The following is an 18,003-nucleotide window of genomic DNA, read 5'->3' as shown; positions in this document are numbered from 1 at the left end:
GATTGCCGGGGTTCGTATATTCCTATACATGGGAGCCGTATTTTGGTAACTCCCTTCTTTATCAGATATAATCTTTTTGCCATTTTGCCACTCATTTTTGGTAAAACATAATTGCTGCTGCCGAGAAATGGCGCCGCGCACACGTCTACAATTCCTGGGAATATATTTGACGTTACTCTTAAGATAAACGAAAACCACCAATTTCTTACCAGTTTTGTTCCTTACAAGACATTTGCTTAAAATTCGGTAGCAATGAAGCTATTGATTGCGGGTGCTTGGAATATAACCAAGAGTTTCACTTGTTTTTCGTGCCCCCCTCCCCCCCCACCCGCACACGCACACAAAAAGTTAGGCTCCCTAGGTCCGCATAAAAATGCGACCTCAGCTCCAGCAGCACAGCGGTCTGTTGAGCGAGTTTAGAAGAGTTGTTGACGATTTAGAGCACTATGTACTTTAGTGTTATGAGAGAGCGCTAAGCAGCCCACGTGCGTTTTGTTGGCATCAAAGAAATCAGTGAAAACCCAATGGGAAGGTTAACAAACCTCTGTGTATTTATAGCGCTTCCCTTGCCTCCGGTTTTCACGCTGACTTTTGTCATGATGCATACTCTGCACCCTGTACTGCGCCAACAATAAAGTTGATCTCACGAAATGCAGCCTATTCAGGTGAACCCGTTCCTGTAGACCTTTTTTTCTTTTACAGAGAGGAGGATTTTTTTCTTTTCTGGACTGTTGCACGAGAGTACAAAAGCTCACGTCACAGCCTCGGCAGTGCATTTTTTGGTGGGTCACGCGCACTAACAACAGCCCAGAGAGGACTACGGCGGCGCCCAGGGAGCCATTACTGGAAAGGTGGATTCACAATTCCATTTCACTCGTGGTGTCTTGTAATAAAATACTGTGAAAGAATAATATTACTAACACACTCTCTAAACGGCTCTACAATAACTTGAAAGATGTTTAGAAAATGTGGTTAGCAATCTTAAGTACTTCGTACTTTGCTATGAGAGAGCATAAAGCCGTCCCGTGGGTCTCACACTTGACAATACGGGTCTTCACTGTGCTTGGAAAAAATGGTCTTCGTGAAAAGGCTATTGATAGCATACAATTTAAGGTTGCATACTTAAACAAACTCTTCGTATTTCTCCGGTTTTTACACTGGTTTCCGCCATGATGCATTGCCGCAGTTGGGAGTGTGCCAACAATAAAGGAGATCTCACGAAAGTCAGTCTATTCAGGAGAACCCATTCTTATTGCCATTTCAATTTCACTGATGATGTCTTAGATGGAAACCATGGGAAACAATTATTTTGCGAACACAGTTCTTAAGTCGCTCAACGAAAATTTCGGTGTCAGAATAAACTCTGTATTGACACTTGGGGAGGAGCTTTTGGTGAACTAGAAATAAAGGTGTCGGTATTCATAAGAAATGTTTTCAAGGCCCGGTCTTTATTACATTGCTCCATATACTGCTAATGGAAAAAAAAGCAGGTTACTGCGCGTATTTATTGACCACAACGAAGAGCATAGAGTTTGCTTTTTAGGTCCCTCGAAATCAAGTCTTGAAAGCTTAGAGTTTATGAAGCAGACAAGTGTGAGACGTGTATCTAACAACAGATCCAAGGTGGTCGCAAATCTTTCTTGTAAAACATCTACTATTCTGCGGCATCACTCTTACTGTTGCACATTGAAGTGCTCGTAGTGTTATGAAGTCTCGGTAGAAGATTTAGCTTGCGTTTCCAAATCTATCCTCGAAGGTGCAGCCTTAACTCAGAAGATGTCGATAAAGTAATCACATATTCTGGATGTGTGAACGCCTCCAGGTCGCCTAAAAGCATGAGTTCGGCCCGGCCCGCATTCCGGGCTCGGGTAAATTAATGCCTCCGAAAGCCCGAGCAGCACTCAACCTACTTTTATTTTTTGGGTGAGCCAGGCCAGGTGCTAAACCTTAATCAAGCCACAAGTATAGCGGACCTGCTAGAACTGTTTGGGTGTATTTGAGCGCGTTTCGATAAGCACACAAGACGAGTTTTATGCTTTTTTATCCATGAAATAATCCTTATGTTCAAGTGAGGTACTAAACATGTGTGAAAACAAACAAATAAAGCACCTCAAGCTTGCCATGCTTGAAAAAACACATTACAAAATTCAGCTGCAAGTGCGAGAAGTGATCGAAACTTCATTTCCACTGGATATATGATACCGCCGAGTCACTACTGCCTGTTTTTTTTTGCACAACTTGGCAATCTGCCTATATGGCTACTGCCATGCAGCGTCCGCCTATGTTGCACTTTTACATCCTAACTAAATGCTACCCTATTGGAAAACAATATATTGTCTCCGCAGCAGATTGATAGTGTCAAATCAGACAGGACCGGACCCGAGCTTTTGTTTTGGTACACCAGGCTGTGCCGGGCAGCCTCTTAGCCTTTTAGCTTCGGGCTCGGGTGGACCTTCGACGCAGTCAGCTGGAATGGGACGGGCTCAGGCTCCGAAGCGTGGCCCATTCGAAGATCTACTACATACTCCGCTGTGTGTATACTTAGCTAAAGATTACGTCATTATATTGCCGCCATGTTGCAAAACAAGAACTGAGAAGAGTTTAGATACGTACGAGACGGATAACATGGTAACCTGACGGCACGGCACCTGTCGTGTCCAGTGGTGTCGCCAGTGCGCACGCCGCGATCAAAAACGCCGCAGCTCGGATGCTTCGTTGTCGACTGGAATCCATGTTCGTGGCAGGACTTTGCTTCTCTTGTGCTTCCGCACCGCTCTTCACGCGCAACCAGAACAACGTGTAATGGAAAAAGAGGAAGCAGCAGATGAAGACGACGGTGAGGATGACCTTTTTACGGTGGCGCTGCCCCACATAGGGGTAAAGGACCACACAATGCCCACATTCCGTTGCTTCTAGTTTCATCTATCCGCGTCATTTTAAAGATATTTTTTTCTAGTGGGCAACCCGCATTTTCATGTAGCTCTCTTGTGACACCATCTGTGTCTCCGCATGTATTTTACGGATGCATAAAAAATCAACGATGAATACGGCACTCCCTAATGCGAATTGTGAGCGCGGCTTCGCGATGCAGCAAGACCAACTGTGTTTGAAATTTCGGCCTTCCACGAGGTGTCGACTATTCCTTGTATCATAACATTTCTTTAGTAAGACCGCACCTACTGCGTCATTACTTGTCTTTCTCTGGACAAGCGAGGTACTAGCTAATCCTCTGTGAAGTATCATGTTCGCTTTTTTGAGGCTGCACGTGGGTGATGACGATGAAGAATTAGCACTCTGTAGAGGGTAGAAAGCATTAAGCCACACACTTGTTCCGCAATCAGCATTAATTGCACAGCTGGATCAGGGGCTGATGACCGCAGAAACAATACAGGAATGTCGACCAGAAAGGTGATCGTTGGTGAAGGTGACGAAAGTGGTGCTCAATGTTTTGAAAGCAACAAGCTTGCACTGGTAATTATAAACTTCATGCTTCATGACGACTGCGAAGTGTGGCTTTGTGTGCATGCTCTCTCCTCTCTATCCCTCTCTCTCTCTATCTTTAAATCTCCCCCACCCCTATCCTCAGCGTAGGGTAGCGTACCAGTCCTCCTTTACTAGTTACACTCCTGTCATTCCTTTCTTTCCATTCCTCCTCCACTCTTTTGCCACGTTTATTACATAAGTTAACGCGTTTTTTCGACAGACTTTATGCCTGTCTGTATAAGGTTTTTTCGCCAATGAGTATTAGGTACCAGCGTGGCTCTCTTGTAGATTACTCGGCTTCGACGCTTGGGGCCCATGTTTATACCCCATTTCATCCTGCATAATTTTTTCTCCTTTTATTCTTTCATGGCTATCGGTTAAGGTTCGAACGGCGACGGCAACGACGACGGCCACAACTATCAACGAAGAATCATAAAGTCCGAACAGTATACGCCGTTTTTGCCAGCTTTTTTCTGGCATTTCAAATGCCGATGTAACCAAGAGTCCTCGTTATCAATGACGGGAGCTGAAACCAGCCAAAACGTCTACTTAGGGCGTTTTAGATACCTAGATGAGTGAAAGAGTCGACGCCGGAAGTGGTTCGACAGACTAAGAACCAAGCAGCGTGTGGCTGGCAGCGACTTCCGCGAAGTAATGGCATCGTCCCTGCTGTCATGATGGCTGCCGCCTGTCTCGAATCTATTAAGTCGTCGCCGTGCTCTGTCTCACCTGCAAGTTCTGAACAAAACGAACCATCTACTTAATCCTTTATTACACTTCTTCAAACACTGCGTGAAATGAGTTGTTCACAGAACTTAATTGCGAATCTCAACAAATTAAGCCAAGGTTTTGCTGTTTGCTATTTAAAACAAAAACATATTATTCCTATGGTGACTTCTATCGATCAAACTATAGCGCCAGCATTATTTTAACCATTTTGTCCTACATTCCCTATTGTTTCCTTTGAAGCGTACGTCATTCCACCAGCAACAGGTTAGGAACGAGTGAAAAAGGCCGCAGAGACGCTGGGGCCGCTTGGGCTCCTACATTCAGAAAGGGTGTCTTTTCTGCATAACACATACGCCTCAGTGGGCAAGATGGTGAAGCTATGAGCAACTCTGCTTCCTAAAAGCAGCATATAAAGCAACCTCAGCTACCACCGCGGCTGGTATCAAACTCAGGAAACTTTATACTGCCATGCTCCATTTCCCAAGTTTTGTTATCGTCCCAAAACACTACACAATTCTAAGCGCAAACCGCGCCAGCAGTTTTCGAGAAGCTTCCGGACTGCAGTAGATCATTTCGATAAGATCACGCCCACTCTGCGAACTGTACAGATTATTCTGGAACCTACGCCACTACAGGCGATAATGCTAGAACATTCGACGGCAGGAGTATAAATGCCGGCGCGCTTCGCCGCTTGTCAGTAGTTGATCGACGGCCGACGCTCCGTTCGCCGCTATCAGTCCAAGACTGCTACTGTAATCGGACTTTCCATTTACCGGGCACAGGTTCGCCCAAATGAACAGTTAAATTCCAACGCAAAGTCTCCTGTCTTCAGCCACGTCACGACCCCGTGACAATACATATGGTTACGTGATTTAAGCTGACTGAAACAGGGCATAGTGGGACATACCCAAGAAAGGTGCCTCAGACTGAGAGTGAAGAAGTGGACATTGTCTGTGAGCTGCGCTGAGGCTGTGGACTGACTGCTGTTATTTTCCACGTAACATTTTGGTGGAAGTGCTGGGTGCTCTTCTGACAACGGAGCTACGCAGTTGACGCCTCCTTAAGTCTGCTACCATGGCTCCGGGTGAGGATACGGCTTCGCCACCTACCTCAGCAACGACAGCAACCCGGTACGTCGCCCTAACGCAACCCCGTGATCCCGGTACCTTTACTGGAGAGGAAAACGTGAATGTGGACAAGTGGCTCAGTATGTACGAGCGCGTCAGCAAGCAACATGGCTGGGACCCAACCGTTATGCCTGCGAATGTCATTTTCTATCTTGACAAGACCCTTCGCATCTGGTTTGAGACCCATGAGCACGAAATTACAAGCTGCGAAGTGTTTAAGCAACAGCTACGCGACCTCTCTGGCAACCAGTTCGGTCAACAGCTTGATGCCCGAAAGCAATTGGCCGTACGTACACAGACGTCCACTGAGCCCTACTTGACTTATATTCAAGACGTCTTAGCGTTGTGTCAAAGGGCGCATCCCAACATGACTGAGGCCGACAAGATTTCACAAGTTTTAAAAGGAATCGCCGACGATGCGTTCAGCCTGCTTGTATTTACCAACGTAACGACCATCGACGCCGTGATCAAAGAGTGCCGCCGTCTTGAGCAGGTGAAGAGTCGACGCATTTTGCAGCAGTTTCAGCGCCTACCCAACACCGCGGCAACGTCGTCTTGCGAAGCCACTCCTTGTCATCCGTCTACGACCGAAGACGTGACGCGCATCGTCCGACGTGAACTCGAGGCCAGTTACCCGGCTGCCAACAAACCGACGTTGTCAGACGCCTCAACGCCAGCTGTCGACTTGATCCAGGCTGTTGTCCGCCAGGAATTCGCTAACCTTGGTATCCTGTCCACTGCACCTACCCTGGATAATACTGGTCCCTCGATAGCTTCTGTGGACATGAGACATCGCCACCCGTACTCTATTCAAACCAGGAACCCGTCTGAATGGCGAACAGCTGATGATAAGCCAATCTGCTTCCGCTGTGGTCGCGCAGGACACATCGCTCGTTACTGCCGCAGCCAATGGCCATCTATGTCTTCTGGCTCGTACCCCACTTACAGAAACTCATTCCGTCCACCAAACCACCGTTATCCGACGCGCACTGAGTCTACAGCATTTACTGCCCCTGCGGACTACGGCCACCCTGTCCCGTCGTCGCCACCGCCTCAAAGCCGCCCTTCTCGTTCAAATACGCGTCGCCGATCTCCCTCGCCATCGTTTAACCGCCGTATGTCCCCGGTAAACTAGGCTGCGCAGCTTCTGGAGGTGAATCTGCCCTGTCGACCTTATCCAAAAATCCTCTGTTGCCCTTACGTTTGAACCGGAACACCCTAGAAGTATATGTTGATGGCACACCTGTTGAAGCTTTGATAAATACGGGCGCTCACGTCTGTATTATGAATTCGCGCTTTCGTCATCGCATGAAGAAGGTCCTCACGCCCCCTTGACCAGTGTCGTCCAAGTTGCAGATGGCGCAACAGTCCCTGTCGTCGGTATGTGCACAGCTCAACTTACCGTATCCGGTCATCAAGTGGTCGTCCTTTTTACCGTGCTTGCGACATGTCCCCACGATCTCATACTATGCCTTGATTTTCTTGCCGCCAATTCTGTTCTGATTAATTGCTCCACTGGTGTGCTCCACCTAGAGCTGCCACAAATCAGTGACGCCCCGTACCAACCTACATGCCGATTACAATGCAGCGACTTTGTTCACCTGCCCTCCAAAACTCTGACGTATGTCGATTTTCTATGCTCACCAGCTGTGCCCGACGGTGACTATTACGCAACGCCTCTCACCGACGTACTCTTTGCGCACAATGTTGCAGTGCCCTATACGGTGCTCAGCATCACAGATAACAAAACTTGTCTACCTCTTGTCAATTTCGGCTATATGAATCATGTGCTTCCACAACGCATTTCCGTGGCCCACCTGTGTCCGTTGCTCGATTCACAAATTGAAGTGCTTGCCTTAGACACCCTTGTTTCACCGCAGCGCACATCACTCGCAACACATTTGGGCAGCCATCAAATTGTAGACATGATCGCCACTGATCTTTTGCCTCCGCAAGTTGAAGCCCGACAACATCTTCTCGAGGCCTAACAGGATATTTTTGATTTTGGCGACCGACCTCTAGGGCAGACGTCCTTTGTCCAGCATCGCATACACACAGGTGATGCCAACCCTGTTAACCGCCGTCCCTACAGAGTGTCTGCTTTTGAGCGGAGCATAATTCAGAAGGAGGTGAACAAGATGCTAGTGAAGGACATTATTGAACCATCCTCCGGTCCCTGGGCATCCCCGGTGGTATTAGTTAAAAAGAAGGACGGATCGTGGCAATTTTGTGTGGACTATCGCCACCTTAACAGCATCACCAAGAAAGACGCATACCCTCTGCCCCGCATTGACGACGCCCTTGAGTGCCTCCATGGTGCCGCCTACTTTTCTTCCATCGATCTTCGTTCTGATTATTGGCAAATTGCTGTGAACCCCATGGACCGAGAGAAGACGGCTTTTGTAACACCCGATGACCAATACCAATTCAAAGTCATTCCTTTCGGCCTATGTAATGCCCCCGCCACCTTTGAACGAATGATGGACTCCCTGCTCCATGGATTCAAGTGGTCTACGTGTATTTGTTATCTGGATGACGTGATCGTGTTTGCTCCCACTTTTGAAGCGCACCTTGAGAGACTGTCGAAAATTCTTGATGTCTTCCGTCTCGCCGGCCTTCAGCTGAATTCATCCAAGAGCCGGTTTGGTCGCCGTCGCATTACAATACTTGGACATGTTGTTGACGCTTACGGCGTACAGCCTGACCCAGAAGAAGTTCGAGCTGTGAAGGACTTTCCTGTGCCAGAAACTGCCAAAGATGTCCGCAGCTTTGTGGGGCTCTGCTCCTATTTTCGGCGGTTCATCAAGAACTTCGCGGAAATCGCTCGGCCCCTGACAGATTTACTCAAACCAGATGAGACGTTTACCTGGGGTCCCTCGCAAGCAGCAGCATTCTCCGACCTGACCACTTTGCTCACTTCTTCTCCTGTGCTGGCTCACTTCGTCCCTGCGGCACCGACCGAAGTCCGCACCGATGCCAGCGGTTACGGAATAAGCGCTGTGTTGGCTCAGCGACAACGTGGGCAGCATAGCGTGATAGCTTATGCCTGCAGGCTGCTGTCTCCCTCGGGGCGTAATTATTCCATCACAGAGCGCGAATGCCTAGCGCTGGTGTGGGCAGTCGCGAAATTTCGCCCGTCCTTATACGGCCGACCATTTATAGTTCTCTTCGACCGCTACGCTCTTTGCTGGCTCGCCTCCCTCAAAGATCCCACAGGTCGTCTCGCCCGCTGGGCGCTCCGCCTCCAGGAGTATTCTTACACCGTAGTGTATAAATCAGGAAAACTGCTCAAAGATGTGGATTGTCTGTCACACTACCCTGTGGCAGACTGCGATCCTACGAGCACTGATTATGTGGGTTGCATCCTTTCCATCTCCCAGCTGCTTCATTTCGGGGACGAGCAGCGTCGCGATCCGGATATCAGCCGCCTGACACAACAGCTCGAATCTTCACCGCAAAACGCTTCTGTTCGCATGTTTACCTTAAAGGACCACACCTTATATCGGCGTAATTTATCGCCCAATGGTCACGACCTACTTCTCGAAATACCAAAGCACCTGCGCTCCACAGTCCTACGCGAGCTCCATGACGCGCCAACCGCCGGTCACCTTGGTGTCTCTCGCAGATATGACCGTGTGCGCCGCCGCTTCTACTGGCCTGGCCTTTCACGCTCTGTACGTCGTTATGTCAACGCTTGTGAAATTCGCCAGCGTCGCAAAAAGCCATCGGGACTCCCTTCCGGATATCTTCAGCCCATCGACATCCCATCGGAGCCATTCTTCCGTGTTTGTTTGGACCTTCTCGGTCCCTTCCCAACATCCGCCTCCCGAAACAAGTGGGTCGCGGTGGCTACGGATTACGCGACCCGTTACGCAGTCACGCGAGCCATGCCAACAAGCTGCGCTACAGACGTCGCTGATTTTCTACAACGCGCTCTCATTTTAGTGCATGGAGCCCCTCGTCAACTGCTGACAGACCGAGGCCGTACGTTCCTTTCGAAAGAGGTTGACGATATCCTGCGTTCCTGCTCCACCCAACATAAGCTCACGACACCGTACCATCCCCAGACAAACGGGCTTACAGAACGTTTAAACCGCACCCTGACAGACATGCTATCGAAATACGTCTCGGCTGACCATCGTGATTGGGACCTTGCACTACCCTACGTGACGTTCGCATACAATTCCTCCCGGCATGACACTGCTGGGTACTCGCCATTTTACCTTCTGTTTGGACGCGAACCAACATTGCCGTTGGATACCTTCCTGCCAACCGCTGCACAGTCTACTTCTGAATATGCACGCGACGCTATTACCCGAGCTGACCATGCTCGTCAGCTTGCCCGCAGCAGATTAATGGCGTCCCAAGACCCGTAGAAGCATCGTTACGACGAGCGGCATCGCGACGAACACTTTCCAACAGGTTCCCTCGTTCTTCTTTGGTCCCTACGCGACATGCAGGCCTTTCAGAAAAACTTCTCTCTCGTTTCACAAGCCCATACCGCGTGCTTAGACGAGTGACCGACACTAAATATAAAATTGTCCCTGATAATCCATCAACCTCTTCCGCTCTGCTGTCAAGGGACATCGTCCACGTATCAAGGCTCAAGCGTTACCACACTGCTCCTGCTGTGGCCCCGTAAACTCGCCGGGTCGGCGCTTTTGCCACCGGGGGTCGTGTTACGTGATTTAAGCTGACTGAAACAGGGCATAGTGGGACATACCCAAGGAAGGTGCCTCAGACTGAGAGTGAAGAAGTGGACGTTGTCGGTGAGCTGCGCTGAGGCTGTAGACTGACTACTGTTATTTTCCACGTAACAATATGAACTGCGCAGAGTTGATCATGGAGCAGAAAGTTCCTTAAGCCTGCGCCAGTAGAAAATGGTTATATTAAGCACTTGCTTTAGAGTGTCGGTTTACCCGTTATAACTTTTGAAAAGCTTTTTTTATTCCCGTTATATTTATACATGGCAATCGCAGAGTTAACCAACGTTTTATAGGAGCAAGCCATTTCAGAATGTAGAGCATTTCGAGGTTATTATTTCTTAATTGTCTTCTTTGTGCACAAAAAACGGGACGTTTCATTGAACTTCTATCTTTTCTTATTACAGTGCGGCAAGGGGCATAGGACGGATTTAAATAAAAGTACAATGCCGTGAAAATGATTACCCCTGAAAGAACCGCTCTGTATAAAGGAAAAAAATACATCCAGAAAAACTATGCAAACAGATCCTCGCTCTTGCTACAAACAAATATCGAAGAACGACTATTGTGCATAGTCAGATCATTGAGCTAAAATATAGCAAATTACATATAAATAACAATTGGCAATAATTCAGAAGTATCAAACTTTCATTGACATGGTGACGCGGGCCAAGAAGGCAGACTGGATGCTCAGAGTAAACTCTTTATTTGGCTGAACTTGTGGCTAAGTAAAACAAAAAGGAGATGATATCAAGGCACTGGCACTGATAGCGGTCAACAGATCGTCGGCCGTGGTCAACTGGCGAGCGGTGAAGCACGTCGGCGTTTATACACGTGCCACCGAATAGTCCAGAGTTAGCGCTATCGGCCACGTAGGTTCCAGAATAATCTGTAATGTTCGCTTTGTGGGCGTAATCTTGACGAAATTATCTACTACAGCCATGAAGCTTCTCGAACACTCCATGCGCGCTTTGTGCTTAGAATCGTTTTCAGTCCTCCGAGGTGATAACAAAACTTGAGGAAGGAATGTGGCTTTGCCCCTCTCATAAAAAGGCATCCTCTCGATGCTTTAATGAAAGATGAAAGCACAATACTTAAGTAGGAAAATGCATTTCAAGTACAAGCAATAAAGCAGAGCCCTCCCCTCATCCTCAAGCTCTCGTCGCTAATCTGCGTGGCTTTGTTATGCAAGCGCATAGCCAGAACTTTTTGCGGGGCAGGGGTCGAAGTAGCTTAGGGCTATGACTACTTGACATAAACACCACTTTTGTTACTTATTAGCTGCAAGCTTCTTTCGATCGACGTTTCAGGGGGGTAGCGGGCCGATGTCTCAAGGTACCTATTCTGCCTACGGGCCTGCTGCAATGCTATGGTTTTTCCCACCTCACTGTTCATATTCATCACACCTTCACCATCACTCATTGTCACTCTCATCTTCCTCTCCTGTCTAGTCCCATAACGGGCTGTACATGGCTAGGCTATGCATTTACTGTCTTCGCTCATCCTCTTCACCAAGACGCCACTCCTCTTCAGCCTGACTTTCCTTCCCTACTACCTTGCCATACTTCACTGTATATGGCAATTGCACGTGTAACTCTCTACCCTCCTCCTCACCCTTCGCTTGGCTGCGTAAAACACTGCACCCTTTGAACTCGGCTGTGCCAGCTTTCCTGTGAGAAAATTCACCCATGATTACAATACTACCTGGTGCAAATTTAGAGTGCACCTGTTTAGACGTCTTAATATTGCGATAAGTAGACGCAGATTATTCAAGAGACACCTATATATGTAAAGTTGAATACCATACGGTGGGTAGCGTTACCGGTGCGTACAGTTTATAGCACCTGTTTACACGACAACCGCCGCAAATAGGCCTCCCTTCATGTAGTGGTCTACTTCCACATATGATACCACTGGACGCCACCACCGCATACCATAGTGATGGCGTCATTAGCGACAACATGGCGGTTAGCACTACTGCGGCGCTCCGGGTCACAGCCGCGGAACCTGTCCCCCTTCTCTCTGCCAGTTAAGATGACGCTGACGCCGCTCAATGCCGCGACGGCCCCCCTAAAAACGGCGCTCTAAGTGAACGGATGCACGTTTCATGTGGGCCAATACCAAGTGTGTTTTAAGTATTTGCTATAAGCGTTTTGTGTATATGTCACAGTCGTTACGTGTTACCACAGACACTACAAGCGCTCGAGTGCTACACACACGGCTCTGTGTATGGCTGGTGTAGCGAACCAAGCGAAACGCCGACGAAGGCGTTACGACCAGCGAAGCGAGCTGCAGTGTACCTGCCAGCCCTGCATGTGCGTGATCTCTGACTGAGGTGTCAGAACGCATGACAAAGCAAGAAAGTGAGGTTCAATACCAAGGGCCCGTGCTAATGACCGATTCCCGCATTCACTCTATTCCATCCTCGCTCACTTCATAGGTTATATGAATGTTCGCTCAATAGGTTATGCGAATGGCGAAGCTACTAAACGTGGAAATGGAACCTAAAACTCACTCAAGAGCGCACAAAAGCGTTTCGTTTTGTACACACAGCGCAAAAGCCAATGAACAAGCGCTTACATTCGAAGCAGCATCCACAGCACGCCGCTTAGAACCAGGAGTGTGACCGTCAATTCCAGCAGTTGGGTCTTGCCTTTTTGCAAAAACGTGTACGTGACGTCATCAATCCATCAATCTGGCCAGAGCTCCAGTCACGCCATCATACAGCAGCTCCAGGTTCTTCCTAGCATTCTCACCCTGTTTTGGAGCACAAGAGACATATATATATATATATATATATATATATATATATATATATATATATATATATATATATATATATATATATATATATATATATATATATATATATATATATGCATTGTATGGACTGAATACCAACGTGAGAGTCAAGCAATAGACATACCAAAAGAAAAAAAAAAGAATTCCTTTCCCTGCTTCATTTCAAGCAAGGCAATCCAGAAAGCAAATTCAGTTCGCAACAGCAAGAAAAAGAATGACACGTCCGCTAGTGGCAACTCCAGGTCTGTCGAATTTTCGAATAATGACGAGCATAATGAGCTTAATGAGCTATGACCACTTACGACAGTCGTGGAACTCAAAGACTGCGTTGCAGTACAGAAGCGGGAACTGCATTATATAAAAAAGAGAGTGTAGTGCATCAAGTGTTTGACTATGCTGTGTCTTCACGGAAAAAACTGTTTCGTATTTTTCCACAATGCTGGTTATGTGGACGCCCCTCTTACAACTTTCACAGCCTATGTCTACAAGTGTGGAAACTCTTGAATTACTTGATGTAACTGAAAATTCTTCTTGCTTTGTCTTGGTCGAACAGCTCACACGAGACGAGGACGAAGTAAAATAGCACAGACAGGCGCTTATTTTATTTCGTCGTCGTCTCGTGTACGCTGCTCAACCAAGATGGACGCATACCAACTCTCTCGAGTTTCCATTCTTGTCGGGTTTTTTGTTATTGATTATGGACTAGGTGATCAATAATTTGTTTTTAAAAAAAGTTAGTTTTCCTCATTTTCTCTAGGGTTGCTAGTCAAGAGGTTTAAGATCGAGGGCAGAGAAGAGTTCAGATACATACGAAGCGTAATGGAAGGTAACCAGCCGGCATGGTTTCTGTTGGGTTCGGTGGTGCTGTCAGTGTGCTCGCCGCCATGGACGATGACGCCATTCCGGGGGCTTCCCTGCTCACCTCCAGTCTGGTACCGCACCGCTCGTCACGCGTAACCAGTACGACATGCGTCGGCAGGAGACGAACTTGATGAAGATGATAATAGCTCTAACCTGGAATATGCCTACTCAGGGGAGTTGATGAATAATTGACTATATTAATTATTGATTGAGTGAGTCCACGAGCGAGGGAGCGAAAATATCATTGTGAATTTCCGTGAGAGAGAAAAGCTTTTATTTATGCTGCTCTTAAAGATTGCCCTCGTTGAGTGGGGCCCTTAGTTCAGGGCCCAATTGGCTCACGCCACACCACCTACCCGCTAGTTCAGCCGACGCCACTCTTGGGGCTCCAAGCTGGTCGGTGCAGTCTCTCTCGAGGAATGTGAGGGTGATGGAATGCAACGGTACACCGGTGATTGTGAACATCCCCAGGTGCACTGATACACCATGGGCATCGCACCAGAATAGGGGAAGTATGAGGTATATTGAGAATAAGGTTAGTATGATTGTAGCCTGGATACCATGCACATACCCACTCTGGTGTTGGTGCTGGTGGTGGAATTTTGATATACATATAGTATCCTATTAATTTGTTTCTTGAGTCTTCCTTATGTCTGGCTCGTATCCACAAGGAAGAGGGGGGAAGTAGCCAGTCACCATCGCCCCCGCTTCGTCTAATTCTAGCCATATCATATGTTCAAGAAGCATACTTTGGAGAAACAGTATTGCAATGGGCACCATGAATCCGTATGTAGCTCTCCGGTGATACCATCTGTCAATGCTGACGCACTGTAATAAAACATTAAAACAGTTGGTAATATTCAAATGAAAACCTTATATGCTTCACTAAGCATGAAAAGTCGCAGTCGACGGCATCTCAGCGCCAAGACTAAGCGATGCAGAAATGGTATACGATCGCGTGATCATAGCCTGGGTTCGATTCTTATTCGAAACTGGAAACCTTTAATATTATTTTCATTTCTTATTTTCTTGATTTTTTGTTCGATCACACACAAGATGGTTAGCTTTCGCTGACAACCACGACACTCACAGTTACAACGGCACCGAGATAAAAATTTCTGCGAAACAAGCACTTCAACGCTAATAGCATTCCCATATAGTACCAAATAAAAGAGGAGGAGGGGAAAGTTTAGGCGGAAGAACAGGGAGGTTAGCCAGTGCTTTCGCATGTACAAATGGGCCTAGCCGGCCTAAGCAACAAAAAAGTTTGATATTAGTCATTGACATTACATGCGAAGGTCTGTTCATAGCAGCACGATTGAAACAGCTACGCCGAAAAAAATGCATAATCTGATTGTCTCGAGTGTTCGGCCTTGGCCAAATATTCGAGACAAGCCGAATATGCGTTTAGAATTGAGTGCGATTCATGTGAAGCAAATATTTACTTTGTACTGAAGATTCCGCTTTCTGTACACCCTTACTTAAAATCTCGTGGCAATGAACTGCAGCCACTTCCCTTTGCGCTATTTCGAATAGCAAACTTCGAACAAAAGAATCACTGCTATTGATTAGTGAACGAAGAATGGTCCTTGTTTATTTTAACTTTTAGGGCAGTAATTTTTCCCTTCTAAGCTGTGCTTCTTGTCTACAAAAAATGAACACACATGGTGCCTTATGCATTCACAGACGAAAAAGCAAAAGCAATCTTTTCTCTCGTCAGTCGATTGTATAATGACCCCCCCCCCTCCCTTTCCGGAAGGCTGGTACACATAAGGAAGGCCTAAATTGATGCAGTTGGCGCATATCAGCTGGGGAAAAACGGCGAACGCAGTTCAAAGAAAGTACGACCACGAAGGAACACAATAGATAGGACTAGCGCCGATTGTCAACTGAACAAGGTTGCGCAAAACACTCCGCTTTTAACGTGCGTTGCAGTGCCTGTATTCATTGCAAGCTTCCTACACCTCACCTGCTATTACCCTGACTTTGTGATGGACCTATCTCTGACAAGACTTGGATGTAATGCCCCGCCGCGATGGTCTAGTGGCTAAGGCGTTAGGCTGCTGAGCGGCAGGTGGCGAGATCGAATCCCGGCTGTGGCAGCTATATTTTCGATGAAGGTGAAAATGTTGTAGACCCTTGTGCTGAGATTTTGGTGCATGGTAAAGAAACCCATGCGGTCTAAATTTCCAGAGCCCTCCACAACAGCGTCTCTCACAAGCATATCGTGGTTTTGGGACGTTAAACTCTACACAACCAACATGCATAACTAATGTTTATGTCATGTTACCGGAAAGACATGATGGCTTCGTATGGTGACATCACATGAGGCTGTTTTGCATCACTCGCGTTGACGCTGACGCCAACAATTAATTTTCCCCGTCAGATTAGGCATTTACAATTTGACTTTATTATTAAAATATCAAAGCACTATTTAAAACTTTCACTATTTCAATTTGTTTCGCTGTCGTAATCAAGAACTACCAAGGATGTAACATAAATTTTCTGCCTTGTTAGGCACGCAGTATTACGTGCGTGTTAATGTAGACGCGACTGCTGAAAGCCGCAACCGAGATGTGTAACTGCCGGATCGCTTCTGACGGAGCCGTTGGCGTCGCTTGCAGTACCGGAGACGTTTCCTCAAGTACGCGCCCGTCACTGTGGCTCCTTCTTGGAAAAATGTGACTGGACGACATCGTCGCTGCCCCTTGGCGTCTGGGAAGGCCGTGGGAACTCGTACCATTGACGTTGAGGTCGAGTCCGGGAGCGTCGGGAGCCATCCCGGTGCCGTTCATCTCGACTTCCACCAATGGATGCTCGCTCAGTTGTTCGATGGCCGACATGAAGTCATGGTCCACGAGAGTAACCTCTACAGCACCCGCGTCTCGGTCTGTGCAGATGGCTGCCAGGTCAGGGGAGCGCAAGATGCGGCGGACGGCCATCCACGGCTGGAACTTGGTGCGGACCCAACGCTGGATCACCCTGGCAGCGACTACCTGCTCATTCAGTGTCTTATGTCCACGAGGACCTACGCGGAACGAATAGACATTGAGCGAGGGTTTAGCGCAATGTCACGAGTAAACTTTGGTGATAAATTGAAAACTCCTTAGGAGAAAGCATGCTTCTCATACCGAAACATATTTTTTTTTCTGTAATGACCAGAAAGAATTGGTTGGAACAAACACAAAAATTCATTATTTTCACAGTTCTTCTTTGAATTCATCTTTGTTATAGCGTAAGAACGTACATTGGCTGTGTATGGTTGGGGGGCCAAACGCTGGTATTTGGAGCATAGAATCAAATCGACAAACAACCGTACATATACCCACTCATTGATAAATCAATTGTGAACATGACATTGCCTTGACTTTAGCCAGCAAAAGCTTGACCGGGCAATTTTTCTTTGCCAATCAAGCAATTTAAAAATATTATTTAGGCCACAGACAAAGATCTAGTTAGACTTTTCACGCTAATATCTTCCTGTGAAGACCTCTAAGTGCCACCATATAATTGCAAACAGAGAACCTCTCAGTATGACATTAGTGAGACATTTCAGAAATGACGACGATGATGACCAGGTTATTATGACACTCACTTTTTACTTTGGCATCTCTATGTGGAAGCGCCCAGGTGGTCAAAATTTCCGGAGCCCTCCACTACGGCGTCTCTCATAATCAAATGGTGGTTTTGGGACGTTAAAGCCCAAATCAATCTATGTGGAAGCGCCTTGTCTACGTCATTTTTCACCCTTTTGTTTTCGTGCGCTGAAAAATGAGACATTAATTACGAGCGTGCTCAAGCATTCACTCTTCTTAGCTACATTGTAACAGATTTTGTTCTTATAGGGGTTCACTCATTCATACGTACCAGAAATGCAAACTTTTGAATGCGGAAGTCTCACCTATTTACGTTACGCATTATATTGCCAGAAATATCTCACTGTTTTGCTACTCCTCTGGTTGAAAAGAAATATGGCCGGAGTATTGGAGGTTCGATGTGTCATCAAATCACAACTTCGCATGAGACAGATATAGTGGTCTTTTTCTGCACCCTTCTCATGTGGTGCACAAATTACTGGATATAGCCAGACAACTAAACCTCGCTTAATTTTCTCGTTTTAGCCGACACACACAGGAGTGCAGCTCGTCGATATGTTAAGCAGAATATTGATGAAAATAAGCACTCTTACTCTGAGATTCCCGTCGCAAGGCAGAGAAGTGCTCCTCATTTGTTCGTTTATTTAACTCGGCATCACGCTGCTTTCGGCCGGGAGAATAGCGACTGCGTCGACGCAGCAT

This window comes from Rhipicephalus microplus, chromosome 9 (assembly GCF_043290135.1).
Source record: "Rhipicephalus microplus isolate Deutch F79 chromosome 9, USDA_Rmic, whole genome shotgun sequence".
In the NCBI taxonomy this organism is placed as follows: Eukaryota; Metazoa; Arthropoda; class Arachnida; order Ixodida; family Ixodidae; genus Rhipicephalus; species Rhipicephalus microplus.
This window is presented reverse-complemented; position numbering follows the sequence as displayed.